Source organism: Camelus ferus, chromosome 9 (assembly GCF_009834535.1).
Source record: "Camelus ferus isolate YT-003-E chromosome 9, BCGSAC_Cfer_1.0, whole genome shotgun sequence".
NCBI classification, from domain to species: domain Eukaryota; kingdom Metazoa; phylum Chordata; class Mammalia; order Artiodactyla; family Camelidae; genus Camelus; species Camelus ferus.
In genome coordinates, this window is record NC_045704.1 from 41,720,025 (window position 1) to 41,736,177 (window position 16,153).

General features: G+C 38.0%; 1 long non-coding RNA gene across 1 annotated transcript in view; it reads left to right on the forward strand.

Annotated features, from left to right (window-relative positions):
* Positions 1-16,153, forward strand: part of LOC116665773 — a 170,327-nt gene that overhangs the window by 10,239 nt on the left and 143,935 nt on the right. The window contains exon 2 of the long non-coding RNA XR_004322439.1: positions 1,847-1,931. This is a non-coding gene — a long non-coding RNA (uncharacterized LOC116665773). The remainder of the gene's footprint in view (positions 1-1,846; positions 1,932-16,153) is intronic.

Below are 16,153 nucleotides of genomic sequence, written 5' to 3' on the forward strand. Positions count from 1 at the left end.
GGGAGAGCTATGCAAGATGAAGACCCAAGAGAGTTTCCCTGTGGTAGGAGAACAGAGTACAAGACTCTTTAACAACAGATCAGTGAACCACAAGCCTCTTAAGAACATGAAGGAGGAGAAAGGGAGCTGGGGATGTTTCAGAGCTTTGTGGACTGAGTTACCCTATGTGATTAAAAATATGCCAATTGTACTTTGAATGGTGATGGCCATCCATACAAGGCTGAAATGCACACCTTGACCTAGTCAAATCTTAACTCATTCATTAACTCTGATTGTGACTGACGTCCTGGTGAGCTGGTAGCTAGTCTGTATGCATTCGGGCTTTCTTTCATTCATTCAACCAAAATTTGTTGAGCATCTATTGAATTCCTGATTCTGCCATACACTCTAGACATAATCAGTGAATAAAAAAGTGGTGGTTCCTGTCCCTTGTGCATTTGTTGTGGAGGATGAAAGAGTGCATAGTGGGAGGAGACTGTCAAGAAGGGCGTTCTGTGGACCTGGGGGAAGAATGCAGAACTCCAGAAGAGACAATACTCTTGGCTGTTTCCTAAAGGTCTTTCAGTGTTTGCACAGAAACCAGAGGATCTTCATACTCCAGGAGATAGAGGACCTAGTTTACTACCTAAGAGTCTTGCAGCTTTGTAGCCAACAAGGATTTAGTTCCTGGGAGAGGCAGTGCTCTCTTGGAAGGGTACAGACAGCAGCAGCAATGTCAAAGATGACTCTGATTCTTCTTTTGATAGGCAGCCAAGGTCATCTAGAAAAGAGGAAGACAATCCCTCTGCTTTGCAGAGGACTTTATGGCACTCTGGATATTTCCCAGAATACCAGTGGAGGTTTTTGAGAGTGGGCTAAACTACTGAAATGGGAATAAGTCGGAGGATTTGCATTGCATTTATTGACATTCTTAGAAATTTGAAGAGACAGTAAGAGAGAGAGAAAGATACTCACTTGTAATCCCCAGATCTTAAAGTCAGCATTTGCATTTATAAGCATTTCTTCTAATGTTTCTCAACATAAAAACATGTTTAACATCATGATGATTTTGCATTCTGACCTTTGGGCTTACCATTATACAAAAAGAATTGTTCTTGGTTTTCCTGCCTTCACAGTTACCATAGTGAATGGCTACATTATTTTCTCTTTTGAAGACAAACAGTAATTTATTTAAGGAGTCCTCTGCTCTTAGGCATTTTAGCCATTTCTATGTTTCATGATTATAATTATGAAATGTAAATTTTATGAAAATAAATTTTAATGTGTGTATTGTATTACTTCTTTTGCAGTTATTTTTAGTATTCTTTCCCAGAATTTAATTCACTGGGTCAAGGTATTTTTGATTTTGTAAGTCAAACTGCTTGCCAATAAGGTAATTTGACTTTAATACAGCATCTTCACCAAGCAGATATTAATTGTTTAAAGTTTGCCAATTGAATATATGTTAGATGAAATTTGATTATCACTAAAACATTTATTGCCTAGATTAACTAGTGGTTTATGGAACATAATCCATCATCCTCTTAAACTTTTGGAACCTGATTAATCTCAGAAAAATCCCAGTTTCTTCTTTTCCTAGAATTGCTGAGCTGACAAAATGTAACATTTTCCCCCTGGTACTGTCTAGCATTTCATTTCAGCTCTCATTATTTTACCTCTGAGATCAATGCCCTCCCACCCCAAATAAATAGAAAGACCCAGTGAGGACGAATCCCTGGTGTATTTGCCTCTGGATTGTTTTTTCTTTCATTTCTTCAATTGGCACATTCATTTATACTTGCACAGCAGATAGTTGTGGTAGAAAGAAGACCCAACTGAGAAGTAAAATAAGCTATTTCTGTTGTAGGTTCTCCTACATTGCTGTGTCATATTTGGTATCTAATAACCTCTTTGGATACACCTGGGCCTCAGTTCATCTAAGAAATTAGATGGTGAGTCTATATGGTTTTAATGGTTTATTTTCTGCTTTGAAAATCTACATTTGCTGATTTTTTTTATTCTGATACTTTTTTTTCTGTTTAACACCTTTGAAATGAGAAAAACTTTCCATAGATGTAAAAAACAACACTGAGGCGTGAGCAGTTGAAGCCAACAGCCCACAAACAAGCTTAGTGTTGTATACAGATGTCTCATTATGTAATCATCTGCATGACTGAAGCAAGATGAGGCATTTGTGTAGTGGTGCCCCATGAGGATGCATTTTAATTTGAACTTAATTTTTTAATTGTCCCTTAAAATGATTTCACCAGATTATATCATGATGCAAGATTGAAGCAACAATCATTGTGGGAAAAGATCGGTTCCTGTCACATGTCAGGCATGTGATGGGAGAATTTTGAAACAGTCAGAGCTCTCAGAATAGGTCACAGACTTTAAAGCTAAGAGAAGCTGGTTTGAGAAACCTATGTAGCGTGAAGATCTTACACTCCTGTTGCTGTAAAAACCTCCAGCTGATCTTAGAGAGCAATTCTTTAATTTTAAATGGTATATAATTCAACCAAAGAAAAGAATAAAATCAAAGATTTAGTTACAAATGAAAGACAAACAAAAGCCCTGTGTTCTTCTATGTTTCTTAAAGTGGTACTATCAATGTAAGAGTTTTAGAAGATACAAGAAACAAAAATGCAGTTGTCACAAAAAGTGTATTGGCATGCACATGAGTGTATAAAATAACCAAAGGTGAATCAGAATAAGTTACAAACACTGAACTAAAGGAGATTTAAATACAATACTGAAGACAAAAGTCATGGGAAATTTATGAATTAATCCATTGGTGGTCAGTAACAACAACAAAAGTTAGGGATCAACATAGTATTTTTTTTTAGCAAACTCTGATTTACTTGATGTTGCATCTAAAAAAATGTTTATATGATTCTTTCTCCTGAAGAATTATAACCACATATAAACTTCACATTTAAATTGTTTTAACTTTTCAAGAATCTGAACTTTTTTGATGTTGTTAAATAAAGCAAGCTATTTATAGTATTTAAATTCTTGCATTCTTTTTTCTATAAAAAGAATGTTCATATATTCTCTAAACATAGTAAGAGATTAAGAAACTTGAAATTAATTGTGAGAGATAACCATCCATAATGTTGTCTGGAAGTGGTGATCAGTAAGACCAAGGGATAAGGTAATACAATGAAGGATCCTACATGAAGGTGAGTCACTCCCAAGTGAACTTGTCTCTAATAGACCAATGGTAAATTGTTTTAATGAAAGTGTGTCAATAAACTGTTTAATGCCTTGGAAAGGGAAATATGGGAAGAACTTGATAAATATGGTAATAATTATGCTTTCCATTCGTACCTCTTCTTTCTCTGAAACAGAAAATGTTAAAATGGGTCTAAAAACATCACCCAGTTGTTATGATTATGCTTTTTCCTACATTCTCTGATCTTTTGACACTGGCATACCCAACACTCACACCATCACTGCCCCAGAACTTTCTCAGGCATCTGCCTACCCCCAGCTTACACATTTCTTCTCCACTAATTTCTGGGTAATAAGCTCACTCCTGTCTTGATTTTGGCTCTTTGTGTGGGAACCACTCTCCAGGTTTTTCTGAGGAGATTCTCTGTGCTGCGGTAATTAGAGGAATAAATGTGCTAAATATATTTTTGGCAGCAAAAGACTCTGCCAGATAAATAAAATAGCCCAGGTGTAACAGAAAAACGGAAATGGGTACTGTGAGAAAGCACTGCTGGATTCGTTTCCCCAGTAAAATTTCAGATCTGTTCCATATCTTTTCCTATACCTGGATGGTGACATTCACAGGGCTTTGGAAAATTTAATTGGAGCAATCCCATTAAACGGAGAATGCTTCAGAAGTCACAAAGAGAAGTCAGTTTGGATGGGAGGAGTGAAAGCATGCCAATGCAATTCAATTACCTGAAAAATATGTTAAAGACTAATCTGATCTTTCTTTTCCCCACTAGTATAGCTGTTAGGAAATTTGCATTAAATGTAATTACCCCAAAATGATAAAATTGGGATTAATATTTAAAATGTAAAACCACAAATTAATGAAAAATTCATGAAAAGTTGAGATTAGATAAAATATCTTATTGAATCTGAAAGTGGCTTTAAATGTGTCCAGAAAGAATCATCTCGTCTGTCCAACCCACCCTGACCTCCTAGAATCAGGATTTGGTCTTCTTTATCTTTATAACCCTCTGGAGTGGGCACCTGTGATATTATGTGCCCACATTTCTTCATTTTCTAGAAGCATCCACTTTCCCTACCATACTGGTACCTTGTAGCCCCAAGCCCTAGTTCAAAGGTCAGCAAATAATCCAAGTTGAACTAATCAGATACCTTCCTGGGTACTTGAAATGGATGAAAATACCAACTCAGTGTGGCCATACCACTGGGGAGCTGTCATCTTGGGAACTTTGTTTGCTGTGTCCTAACATGTGGATTGAGTAAAGGGGAAATAAAGGCTTCAGTAGGTGGGTGGAAGATCTCGAAGAGGATGTGTGTGTAAAACAGTAAAATAATGATGAGTAGAAACCTGACCTGATGATGTTTCTATCCAAGGATCCAGGTTTTCCTGAAATTAAACTGTGATCTTGCCTTTAGGCTCTCTGGGACATTTAAGGACATTTACAGAAAAAACCTTTAAATTATTTATTTTACAAATATTCTGCAGGTTTTTTTTTTTTTTGAAAACCTGAGTCTACCATGGTGTTGAACAAGCCAAAAGTGTCAGCTTATGTAAAGTAATTTACTGCTTTTCCTCACTGCATCCCAACCATGTGGTCTAAATAAATACCTCTCATAAAGGAGTTAGGTTGAGTTTCTCTTATCTGAACACCAGAGACTAGTTAATATATACTGAAACAAAGCAGATACTCATTTAGTATTTGAAAAACATTAAATGAATGAATAAAAACAAGTAAAGTATGAACATGCTGAAAGCACATGTTCTGAGTTTTAAAACTGAGTACAATTTTAAGAAGCAAGAATAGTAAGAAAGAGTATTTCAGGTGGAAGAAATCCAATCAGTCAAGGTAGGGGAGCAGAAAGACAGGCTGTGGTGGAAAAGCAGTTTAAGTGGAGGACAAGTTTCCGGTAAAAATGTGATAGGATACAAGGAGAAATACATTTTGGGGGATTATGGTTGGGGCGAGAGGAGAACAAGTATGTTTTTGGGGGCTTGAGAGTGGTGGAATCAGAGCAGTATTTTAGGACTCTTCTGGAATCTATATCTAACACGGTAATACGGACAGAGAGTAAAGGTGCCAAAAATAAAGATGCCCTTCGAATAGTTCGGTTATTACCTGCTTAGGCTCTGAGCTAGCAATAAGAAATTAGATAAATGATTGTTTTTGGAAGGAGCAATGAGAAAAATCTGGTGACAGAGTTGGAGAGAAAGAGAAAGTGTAGATTTGTAGAGAATTTCAGGGTCTTATGGACGAGTCTTCAGTCTATAGAGAAGATCTCAGAAATCAAAGCAAATGCCATTTTTGAAGAAATGTGTGTAACTTTTTAGACCATTTTAGACACGCTGAGTTTGAGATGTCAGAGGGAAGGTGACTAATAAGCAGCAGGAACCCATAAATGTTGTTTGATAAGAGGCTGTTGAAATATGGAATGATAACTGAAATTCCAGTATTGAATAAATTAGGGAGCCATTATTTATTCCATTCTTTTCTAAGATAATGTAAACTTAGTACCTTTCTATAGGATGTATAGAAACTGAGAATTCAGAATTATATACATATATTTCTGAAACGCATTTCATTTATGTTTATTTTTATTGAAATATGATGTGTCAAATCCAAAACTTCCCTCCTTATAACAATGTTATTCATCACTGACATGATAGAGAGCCCTAATTCCTACTCTGTAGGAGGTATATGTGTGCCTCTGGAAGGAGACACTTCTAGAAGGGCTCTCTACAAACACTTGAATGAACAAAAGACTAGAACTATAGGAGAGGAGAGACAGGAAACGTATTGTGTAACTCAAAGTCTAACATACGGTTGATGTTTAAGAAATGCTTACTGTTAAATATATTCTTCCATCAAACTCAGTCTTAGGCTCACCTAGAGCCAAACCAAGACAAGTAAGTGCCCTGACAGGTTAATAATTTTACTGCTGGGTTGGAAAACATACAGATACATGAGCACATAAATACTTATGTTTCTATTTATAGGACTTTACCTCTTTCAGTATGTTTGTAATTCATTCACCTTCTTCTTCAGCCACCTTTCCCCAGATGTCATTTGCCCAAGAATATTAAGGAAGAAGGCATCATTACAAAATAGGACTACAAAAAGAAGATGAAGTTCATATTCCCCAGTGTATAGCATTTCCCTTAAAAAGAAAACCTTTAGCCACATCTGTCTTCTCTGTATGCCACTTCTTCTAAGCCACTATGCCCCCCAACATATTGTCTTCTAGGATTTAGCCTTCCTTGCTTCTGCCCCCTCATTGGGAAATTCCCTACCAGCTCCCATTCCTCTCACATGCAGAACAGAGTTAACTCTGTCCTCGTTTCTATAGCCAAACTTGCCTGCTTCCACCCACAATTTTAAAAGATTTCAAGTGTGGCATAAACCATTACCCAGAAGATAATGAGTTTGTGATCAGCAAAGCAAGGAATCTTTAGCTTCCAAGATCTGCCTTTCTTAAAAGAGAATGGGAATTAAAAATGACAAATGCCTTTTTTTTTCTTGACTAAGCTTCAAAATATTTTAAAAGACTTATTTTATGCACTGAAAGAGATAGAGCCAATTTATTTTTCATCCATTATATTGGAGTTGTGTATAGAATACTGAATCAATTGACACTATATTTCAGATTTAGTCCAACAGTGTTTTATTTGCCCTTCTAGCCCATCCCTCAGTCACCCTCTAGGTTCAGTTAATAGGCAGCACTGACCTGCAGAGTGTGTGATCGAGAAACCAGTAGTGTCAGATGAAACAAATGTTGTTCCAGTTACTGGGTTTTTAATAGCACGTGTTTATTTGAATGTACTCATCTTCCAGATCACGACCAACCCAACAACTTTGTAAGACAGAACAGACTTCACCAAATAGGTAGCGATATACTTCCTCCAACTGACGGACTTTCCCATCCAATTAGGGAAAATGTCTATTCCAAAAGTGTCAAAGCACAGTCTGATCTTAAAAGTTGTATCACGGAAAAGAGATAGATGGATTCTTGGAGAATATGTGCTTATAGCAATTGGCATCCTCCCTGTCTTTCTTCTCTTCCTTTTTCTTTCTTTCATGTAAAGGTATTTTTCAGAGAATGTGGAAAGATGTGCTTCCATTTACTAATTAGGCTGATAGAGGAGGATGTGAGAATGTCAGTGTGAGAATATCTAGGTTTTATGATTAAAAATATATTATATTTGGTGATATAATCATCCTAGAACTGGGGCACTTCATATCTGCTGATGCTGAGGAAGGAATGATTCCTTTTTATATGACATTTTATTTATTCTTTCCTTCAACTCTCATCTATTAAGGATTTACTATTTGCCAATTAATGACAGTCATGGGAGAATAGATTATTTCACAATCTAGTAAGAGAGCATTTTTTTTAAAAAGCCATAGCTTAATAATGAGACAGCCTAATGAGTACTGTGATGGGGAGGTTCCAGTCTAGGCACCAGGCTCAGCCGTAAAGTTTGTGGGACCTGAAGCAAGAGTACACATGGAGGCCCATGTACCTTGTTTTTTAAATATTTAAGATCTAAATCTAAATACTTAAATATTTAACAAATCTAGCTAGCAACCATTTAATAAAATATTGAAACTTGACAAATGTACAATCATAACAAAAATAGGACAAATACTTGCTGACTTGCTTTTTGCTCTCTCAATCTTCTCTTCCAATCAGTTAGAAAATTCATAGGACTAAGTTCCAGCTTTCCTCTTTTTCCTTTGGAGGGGAAAGGGAGACTCATGTAACTCTGTCCAAGGTTAGCTACTGGCCACCTGACAATATTCTCTCCCCCATTCCTGTTGGGTTTCTTCTCCGTGGACCCCGTCTAAGCCAGGACACATCTGACCATTCGGGGCTAACTTCTGCATCCCTTTTAGGAACCTGATGCAGAAAATCCAGGTTCAGATTTTAAATTCTCATTAGTGGCACAGAGAGAGCAGATCCTTGGCTCACCCCCTTCTCTTTCTATCTCAGGCACTACTCGACCTCTCTCCTGGTCTCCTACATATCTATATGTGACCAAAAGCACACTCAGAAGTTGTAGCCACACACCCCCCAACTCATAATGCAAGAATTTCCCCCCAGGGGGCAGGCTTGAGGAAATAACCAACATAGGTCCCAGAAGTACGTGGCCCCATCTGGGCATGGGATTCTGGGAGGGTGGTCTAGAAGGGGAAGAGGATGGGCTTCAGGAAGGAGTGTCCCCTGAGCCTTCAGACTCTTCTCATAAAGGGGAGCACTGATAAAGTGAGATTCTCTGATACCAAAGCCCTGTGCAGGATCTAAGACTTCGGTCAAGTACAGGAGCCACTAGCAATGTGTGGCACTTTTAAATTTAAATTAAGATTAAATAAAATTAAAAATTTATTTTCTCAGTCTTTGTAGCCGTATTCCAAGCACTCACTAGCTACAAGTGGCCAGTGGCTACCATACTGCGCCATGCAGACTTGCACCACGGAGACACAGAACCCCTCACGACAGGAGGTCCTATGGATGGCACTGAAGCAGACAGATCTCCCGCAATCCGGCTTGATGGGGGTGCTCCTGAAACATTTTTTTTCAAATGAGCTAGAATCCCATATCCACAGATTATTGATTTAAACAAGTTGTCACATCAAAAGGAACTGAGAAGGAAAAAAAGGTGGCAAAAACATATGAGGATGAAAGAGTAATTTTACAATTTATCGAGATGTTGGAACTTGGCCTTCATAGAAAACTCTAGATTCTCTGTCATATCCTCTGGCATGATCATGTAGCAGTTGAACGTGAGACAGCCAGTGAAGCAGCCAACCTTAAATAATGCACAGGGAAGGCATCAGGTGGTCAGAATCACACTGGCTCCAGAGAGCTAATATCAGTTAGAAACTTGGTAATGGAGCAGCAGAAAGATCAACACCGTCTGGCAACTAACCCAGCTAAGTGGAGCAGAGGCCAGGGGGGGAAATAGTTCATTTTACCTCCCCACCGTGATTTCAGAGTCAAAGGTAATCGTACATCTTGGGAAATATAGACATATAAAAATACTTAGTTTGGTTATTTTAGTACTACTGAAGTCTAGCTGCATTTAAGTGCAATGTCACTGTAGGTGAGAACAAGTCGGATGATGTCCTTTAAGGGAGAAAATGTGGGGAGAAGAAGGGCTGATGAAAGGAATACAATGGAGCCGGAGGGCCATTGCCGTACACTCTGAACTGTTCAGCTGCGTTCCCTTGTGTAGGGTGAGTATTAAAGCCCAGACAGCTAAGATTGAGGGTAAAGCCCTAGCTGTCTCAGCACTGGCTGTTTCTGCACTCGGAGTCTCTGTGGGTGTAGCTGGCCTGGCCCGTTCCTCTACAATGGCCCTGGACCTCTTTCAAGACCTCAGACTGTGACACTCTCTTGATGTCTGCGTTAGTTAATTTTACGTGAACGCTTGGCTGGAGTACGGCACCCAGATGTTTCGTCAAACACTGGTTGAGATGTTGTGGTGAAGGTATTTTTTTAGATGCATTAATATTTACAGTCAGTTGACCTTATGTAAAGCAGATTACCCTCCCTCCTGTGGGTTTTCCAATCGGATGAAGGCCTGAAGAGTAAAGACAGAGGTTGTCCAATCATGAAGGAATTCTTCTCAAGACTGTAATGTTAGAAACTCTGCCTGGGCTTCCAGCCGGCTACCCTGCGGAATTTGGATTCGAGACTGCAAAATTAACTCTGACCTGAACTTCCAGCTTGCTTAGCCTACCCTGCATAGTTCAGACTTGTCAAACCCCACACCCCTAACTAATACAATGTCTCTGTACATGCTGTTCCATCTTGCAATAATATTTTCACCACCATAACCCCTCCACACACACACCCTCTTTGTCCAACTCTTGTTCATCTTCAGGACTCCCTTTAGTCATTTCCTCCAGGAAGCATCCTATGACTACCAAGACCGCCATAGGTGCCTTTCACAAGTGTTCTCAGAATGTCCCCAAAGCTCACTATCCTAACCCATACAATGCAACTGTGTGACTACTGTAGGTTTTAAGAAGGCAACAATTTCTTTTGTGGTTTTCCCAAACCACCAGTATCCTGAGCAGAGTAAAACCCTATTAAACTTGTGATGGTAAAATGAGTGAGTTAATGAATAAATGAATGAGCAAACACAGAAATGAGTAAAACGTCAGGCTCAGAAATACAAGCCAAAAAAAAAACCCCATGAGGGAAACAAAGATTCTGCCAGAATGTTAGGTGGCTAAGGGTGTGGAGGGAGATCAAAGACATGACCACAGAAAACAGCTGTGAGTTGGGAAAACACTGATGCGGCAGATAGGAATTCTGATTATTACCACTTCCTAATACCTACTGTGCCCTTGACACATGCAGGCTTTGTGTAAGCACTTACAGAGCACTTAGGTGATGGGCAGGATCTAGCCAGGTCTGACCAGTCCCGATGCCGGTGGTAATAACAACCTGATAATACTGTTTCTGACCCCCTGAAAGAAACAGATCCTTAAGGAAAAGATTCTCAAGTTGCCTCCAATGGTGGCACTGAATGCTGTTTTCACTTGTTAACTAAGGCTTTAAATGGCCAGTAATTTTTCTTTTCCAACCAATCTTCCACCTGTAAAGCCTGCCCCTAATTCCATAATCAGTACCATCCATTATGGTCATACACATATGAGCTTCCCTAAACAAAGCAAAGCCCTCAGAAAAGCAGTTATTCTCACATAAATGGAAGGGGAAATGATTGTTTATTATGAAATCTTTATCAATGTAAAATGGACTGAAAGCAGGCATTATTTAGCATGAAATTATGGAGAATGACCCTGAAAGATTTTCAAAAGTAATCAAGAACATTCGATCTTCACCCACCAATTCATAACAGCTGTGAGTTCACCTTTCCATACAAGAAAACACACTTTGAATTTATAGTATATTTCTATGGCACATTAAGTTCTGAGAGATTTGTGGCCACCAAGTAATGCAAAATGGATAAAATCGTGCCAGATTTAAGAATTCTTCATGTGATTGGATGAAATTTAAAAATTACATGATTTCTTGAAGAAATGAAACAAGGCCATCAAAAAATATTATATGTAAGAGTAATTTGACAGATGTGTCATATATATAAAATAGAAAATGCTTTGATGATCATTTTAAATGCAATAAAAATAAAGCCCATTGTTAAAATTAACCCATTTCTATCACTTCACTTATACCTAAGTATGAATTTTATTGATTAAATAGATAAAGGTACACAACCAAAACATTATAAAAAAGAAAAGTAATTGAGTCGATACGTAACTGATCTCAAGATATTAAAGTTTTGTTAAAGCATAGAAGTGATTAAAATAATCACAAAATGAATAAAACAAGTATAAACATTAAACAATTAAACTGCCAAGCAGTGACTTGTAATATTAGTAACAAATAAGACAACAGATAAAAACATTTACTATATAAATAAATGCTTCTATCAATAGAATAAAGTGTTAATACTTTACCTAAAAAAATGGACAAATGAAATGAGAAGAAAATAAATGTATAAAGAAATATAAAAGATGAAAATGAGTGTCATTAAGAAGCAAAATCATGTTAGAAATCAAATTAAATTAAAAACAATAGATACCATATTTACTCATCAAATTAGATAAGAAAAAGAATATTTGAGTTCTCAAGCTCATGTGACTGCAGTGAGATGGATAAGTCATTGCTGACAGGAGCACAAATCAGAAGGTTTCAATGAATAGTATAAAACAATATGAATCAGATTCCTTAAAAACCATCACACTCTTTGACTTATTAGTTCTACTCCTTTGAACATATTCTGGGGAGGATATTAGCAGTGCTGAATAGATATTCATCTATGTCCATTATAAAAGTTTTATAATAGCAAGAAACTAAGAACCTAAATAAAAATCCAACATTAGGAGAATATGTACAAAAGTAATTATTAATTATCATGACATTTCATGACTATCATTGAGAATAGTTGAGTAAAGAAGAAGGGTCTGGAAAAAAAAAAGAAAAAGAAAGATAAAAAAGACGCATTCTGTGTCAAATGTGTTAGATACAATCCTTGTTTCCTTTTAGTTGTATGTGCTGGCTGTCTTTCAAAGAATACTGTTTCTTCTTTGGGTCTATAATTAGGGACTTTAAGCTTCCTTGAAGACAGTGTGGTGTCTTCCATGGAAGCCTCTGGCACCCTGTGTTAGAGATGAAATAAGTTTCCTAAGAATACAACTCATGTTTGCTTAGCTCTGGCATCTTTCTTTATGTAAGTATATTGTCAAGGAGTATTGACATCTCGTGAGTCTGGATAACTTAGGCCTCATACCAGTATATGGTACAAGCTTAGAACTTCCAAATCTTTGTAGGGAATTTTTTTTTAAATATATGTCTTCACAGAGACTTGGGCAGAAACAGTTTCCTTATGACTTATCTGGACCATTGCATGACATTTATAGTCCTCCATTCACAAAGACTGTATCCTTTTCATGTGCACCCCCTCTGCAGGGGCCTTCCCTCCATGGCACTAACTCATGAGAGCCCAAAGATATGCCCCCTGTCCCTGTAGGGGACACTGAAATGCCAGACTCTGGTCTCCATGGTTCTGATCTGGACTGTCCACCTCCCTCAGCCTCATTGCTCCCTCTTCTACTTGTCTGCTTACAGATTTACCCCTCTGGTTGGCATTGACCTAGTATTACAATATCACGTCCAATGTTTTGTTGTGTTTGGAATAGGCTAGTTCATATCACAACCTCTTATTATAGCATGATGTGGAACTCCCAGAAAAAAATTTGTACAAAAAAATATTTTGTGGGGTGAAAAAAAAAGCAATTACAAAAAGGCATATGCAGTGGCCTATGTATGCTGTGTATCTTTGTGTGTGTGTATGTCTGTGTGTGTGTGTTGGCAAGACAGAAAAGGATATAAAGCATAGTCATACAAAATCCCTGAAAGATATAATTACATGGGGTGCATATCTTTCTACTACCTATAATTTCTGTGATACGTATATCACTTTTATGAGGAGGGAAAATAAACATGAAAAATACAGGAATATATTTGTCTTTGGTTTTGCTCACTATTTCAAGCTAAAATTGCAACAATGATTTTGAAAGAAGAAATTTAATTTGTTCAGGCTTTTCTTACGGATACAAATTAGAAAAAGAAGAATTATGGTGTGAGAATGGAAAAAAAGTTAAATTATATACCTTGGTGGGAGTACTATAATTTTAAAATTCACACTTGGGAAAGGTAAAAGGACTCTGTTTCTATTTGTTATGTAGGAAGCAGCTAAAATCTGGGTGAGGGGAATGATGGAACAGATCAGAAAGCCCTGGTAAATTCTGATGTGCTCCACATGAGGGAGTTTGGACCTGGCCAGAGTTGTATCTACTGAGGAGATGATTTCTTCACTTGGCTGGAACTCATTGAGTCTCCAGCCTGTATCAAGCAGTCTTGTATTAGGGATTTAGGAGTGAAAAACAAACAAACAAGCAAAGCAAGCCCTGTCTCCATGGAATTTACCTTCCGGTGGGATCAGGAAAATGCCCATGGGAGCAGGTGGAGGACTCCACATGCAGGGCACTGGGATTTCAGGGCACTGCAAAGCCAGAGGTAGAGCTGATCCTCTAGGACATGTGCCTTCCTGGTAAAGCTGACCCTCAGTTTGGCTCTGGAATGCAGAAGGGTCTAGCTCCCCATAAATGCTAGGGTTATGGAGGAAAACTAAAGGGTAAGGGGCTCTGTTGCAGCAATAATTCGTGTTTCTCTGAGTTCTAAGACCCACTGAGAATAGACAGAATTGTCAGCAGCTGAATGGTGCCTTTAGGCTCTCTGCCAGCCAAGGGAAGACACACCTAGCTCTGTTGTGTGGGCTCCTGCTTCATGTGGCAAAATAAATGGCAATTTAGCCAAGTAGTAAAAGGAATCTGCGCACATTACATACAAGAAAGCATTGAACAGGCACTCCTCTGCTGGGTGCAGGAACTAACCTGCATCACCGCGAATGCCGCGTTATGTTAGAGCACCCATTTTCCATCTAAACAGGAAGCTGTCGTCAGCTTCGCTGTGTATGGTATTTATTCCTTGACTCACCCATGCAATGAAAAATTGTATCCACAATGCAGATTTAAAGGCTTGGTAGATTTTTACGAATTTGCAAAGAAAGTTTAAGTGATGCCTCATTTTTTTAATTTGCAAAAGGATGTAATAATGCTCACTTTGTAGAAACATGATAAGGATTGGAATGAGAAAATGGGGGTTTTATTAGTATTATCATGATTTTCAACATTCCTAAGGGTATTCCAATTTCTTAAAACTATATTTGCCCTTAAAAATATAACTAACTTGTTACCTTTTCACTATATCTCAAAATAGTGTATACAGATGAGGTCAAAATGACTTTCACAAGGAAATATCCAGGAGACTTAAACTCATTCTGTTTCATACCACAAATTTGTCTCCCATGGACTTGTACGTAGAGATCTTTTATGCCATCTCCCTGCAGTCACAATCAAAATGGAAGAACAAAAATCCACTTCCTGCAGCCCATTACCTCAATAACATGTAAAGTGATTTAGAGATTTTTTTATCAACATATCCTAAGAGATGCCAGTAAGATGTGTTGACACTCCACATTCCAGTCAGATTTCCAACTTTTCAATAAATGCAAAATTTTTATGGTTATTTCAGTTCTCAAAATGGATTCAAAAAACCATTCCTGCAAAAAGTGTTACTGAAATATACTTGACAGTCCCTAATGCCATTAATATAATCTAACTTACCACGAATAAAAGCTAGGTTCCTTTAATAAAAATGGAAGCACTATGGACAATTACTCCAGCAATGATCCCAGCAAGAAAGATACTTAATTATGTTAACAAAGGATATTCATTTTTCCGTATTCCCCCTTTTTCTAAACGGCGTCACCATCTTGTTCACAAAAGTCGTTCGTTTCCTCTCACCCTGCCTTGGAAATCATTATTATTAACTGCTGCAGGTCGGCTGGGTGGGATGCACTCAGCTGTTCTCATGCTCTGATGTCTCTTTCATAGCCTAGAGAACTGACCTTTATTGAATTTTAATTTTAGCTAAAATCTTTAATGCTTTTCATGGCTCAAGAAAAAAAACAAAAAACAAATTCACTGAGTGAGCAAGTGAGAGCAGCAGGTCTTATTGCAGTTTTCTACTTCTCAAAGTGATCAGAGAAAATAAACCACCGTCTGGGAGCTATAAGGATGCTCGTTCTGAGTCTGTGTATTCTAACCTGAAAATGTCAGGTCGCTCTGTGTCCATTCAGTGTCTTCTGTCAGGGCCATGAGTAGTCAGCATGTACCAGTGAGGAATTGTGATGCAGAAAAGTGGGGCATTTAAACCAAAGATATTATCCTACATATACAAAGCCCTACCTGTGTGTTTGTTTATTTGCATTTTGGGATCATGATTGTTTGCAAACATCAGGTAAATGGATAAGAGCCAGAGGCTCCACCCAGAGCAGATGCACTTTTTTTTTTTTTTCTGAGATTCTAATCTACCACTGCTCCAGAAGCGGGAAAATATAAGTCTTCCAGGCTAAGTAATACAGCAAAGGACTTTCTGAGGGATGTTTGCATGCTTATCCTCAGCTTAGTTTTGCCTAAATATCAGACCATCCTTGTGTAAATGGAATCCGCCAGCAACTGAATGATGCAGGAGCCAGTGAGAACAGTCACACCCCCCCCTCCCAAGCACATGTGCAGACTGGAAGGATCTCAGGGCGGACAATCCCAAAAGGCTAGGCTGAACGTTTCATTTTCAGCAAGGTTTAAATTCCCACTGTGAACGCCAAGACCAAGAAAGCAGACAGCTGATAAATGATAAATGCAAGATTACCACTAAGAAAACTACTTCTGGGCCTGATAGTTGAACTGCTGACACTGAGGAAGTCAAGGGATAGAAAGGATTATGAGTGCATCTTCTTTCTAACCAAAGCATCAGCATTTAAATCCTCAAGAAG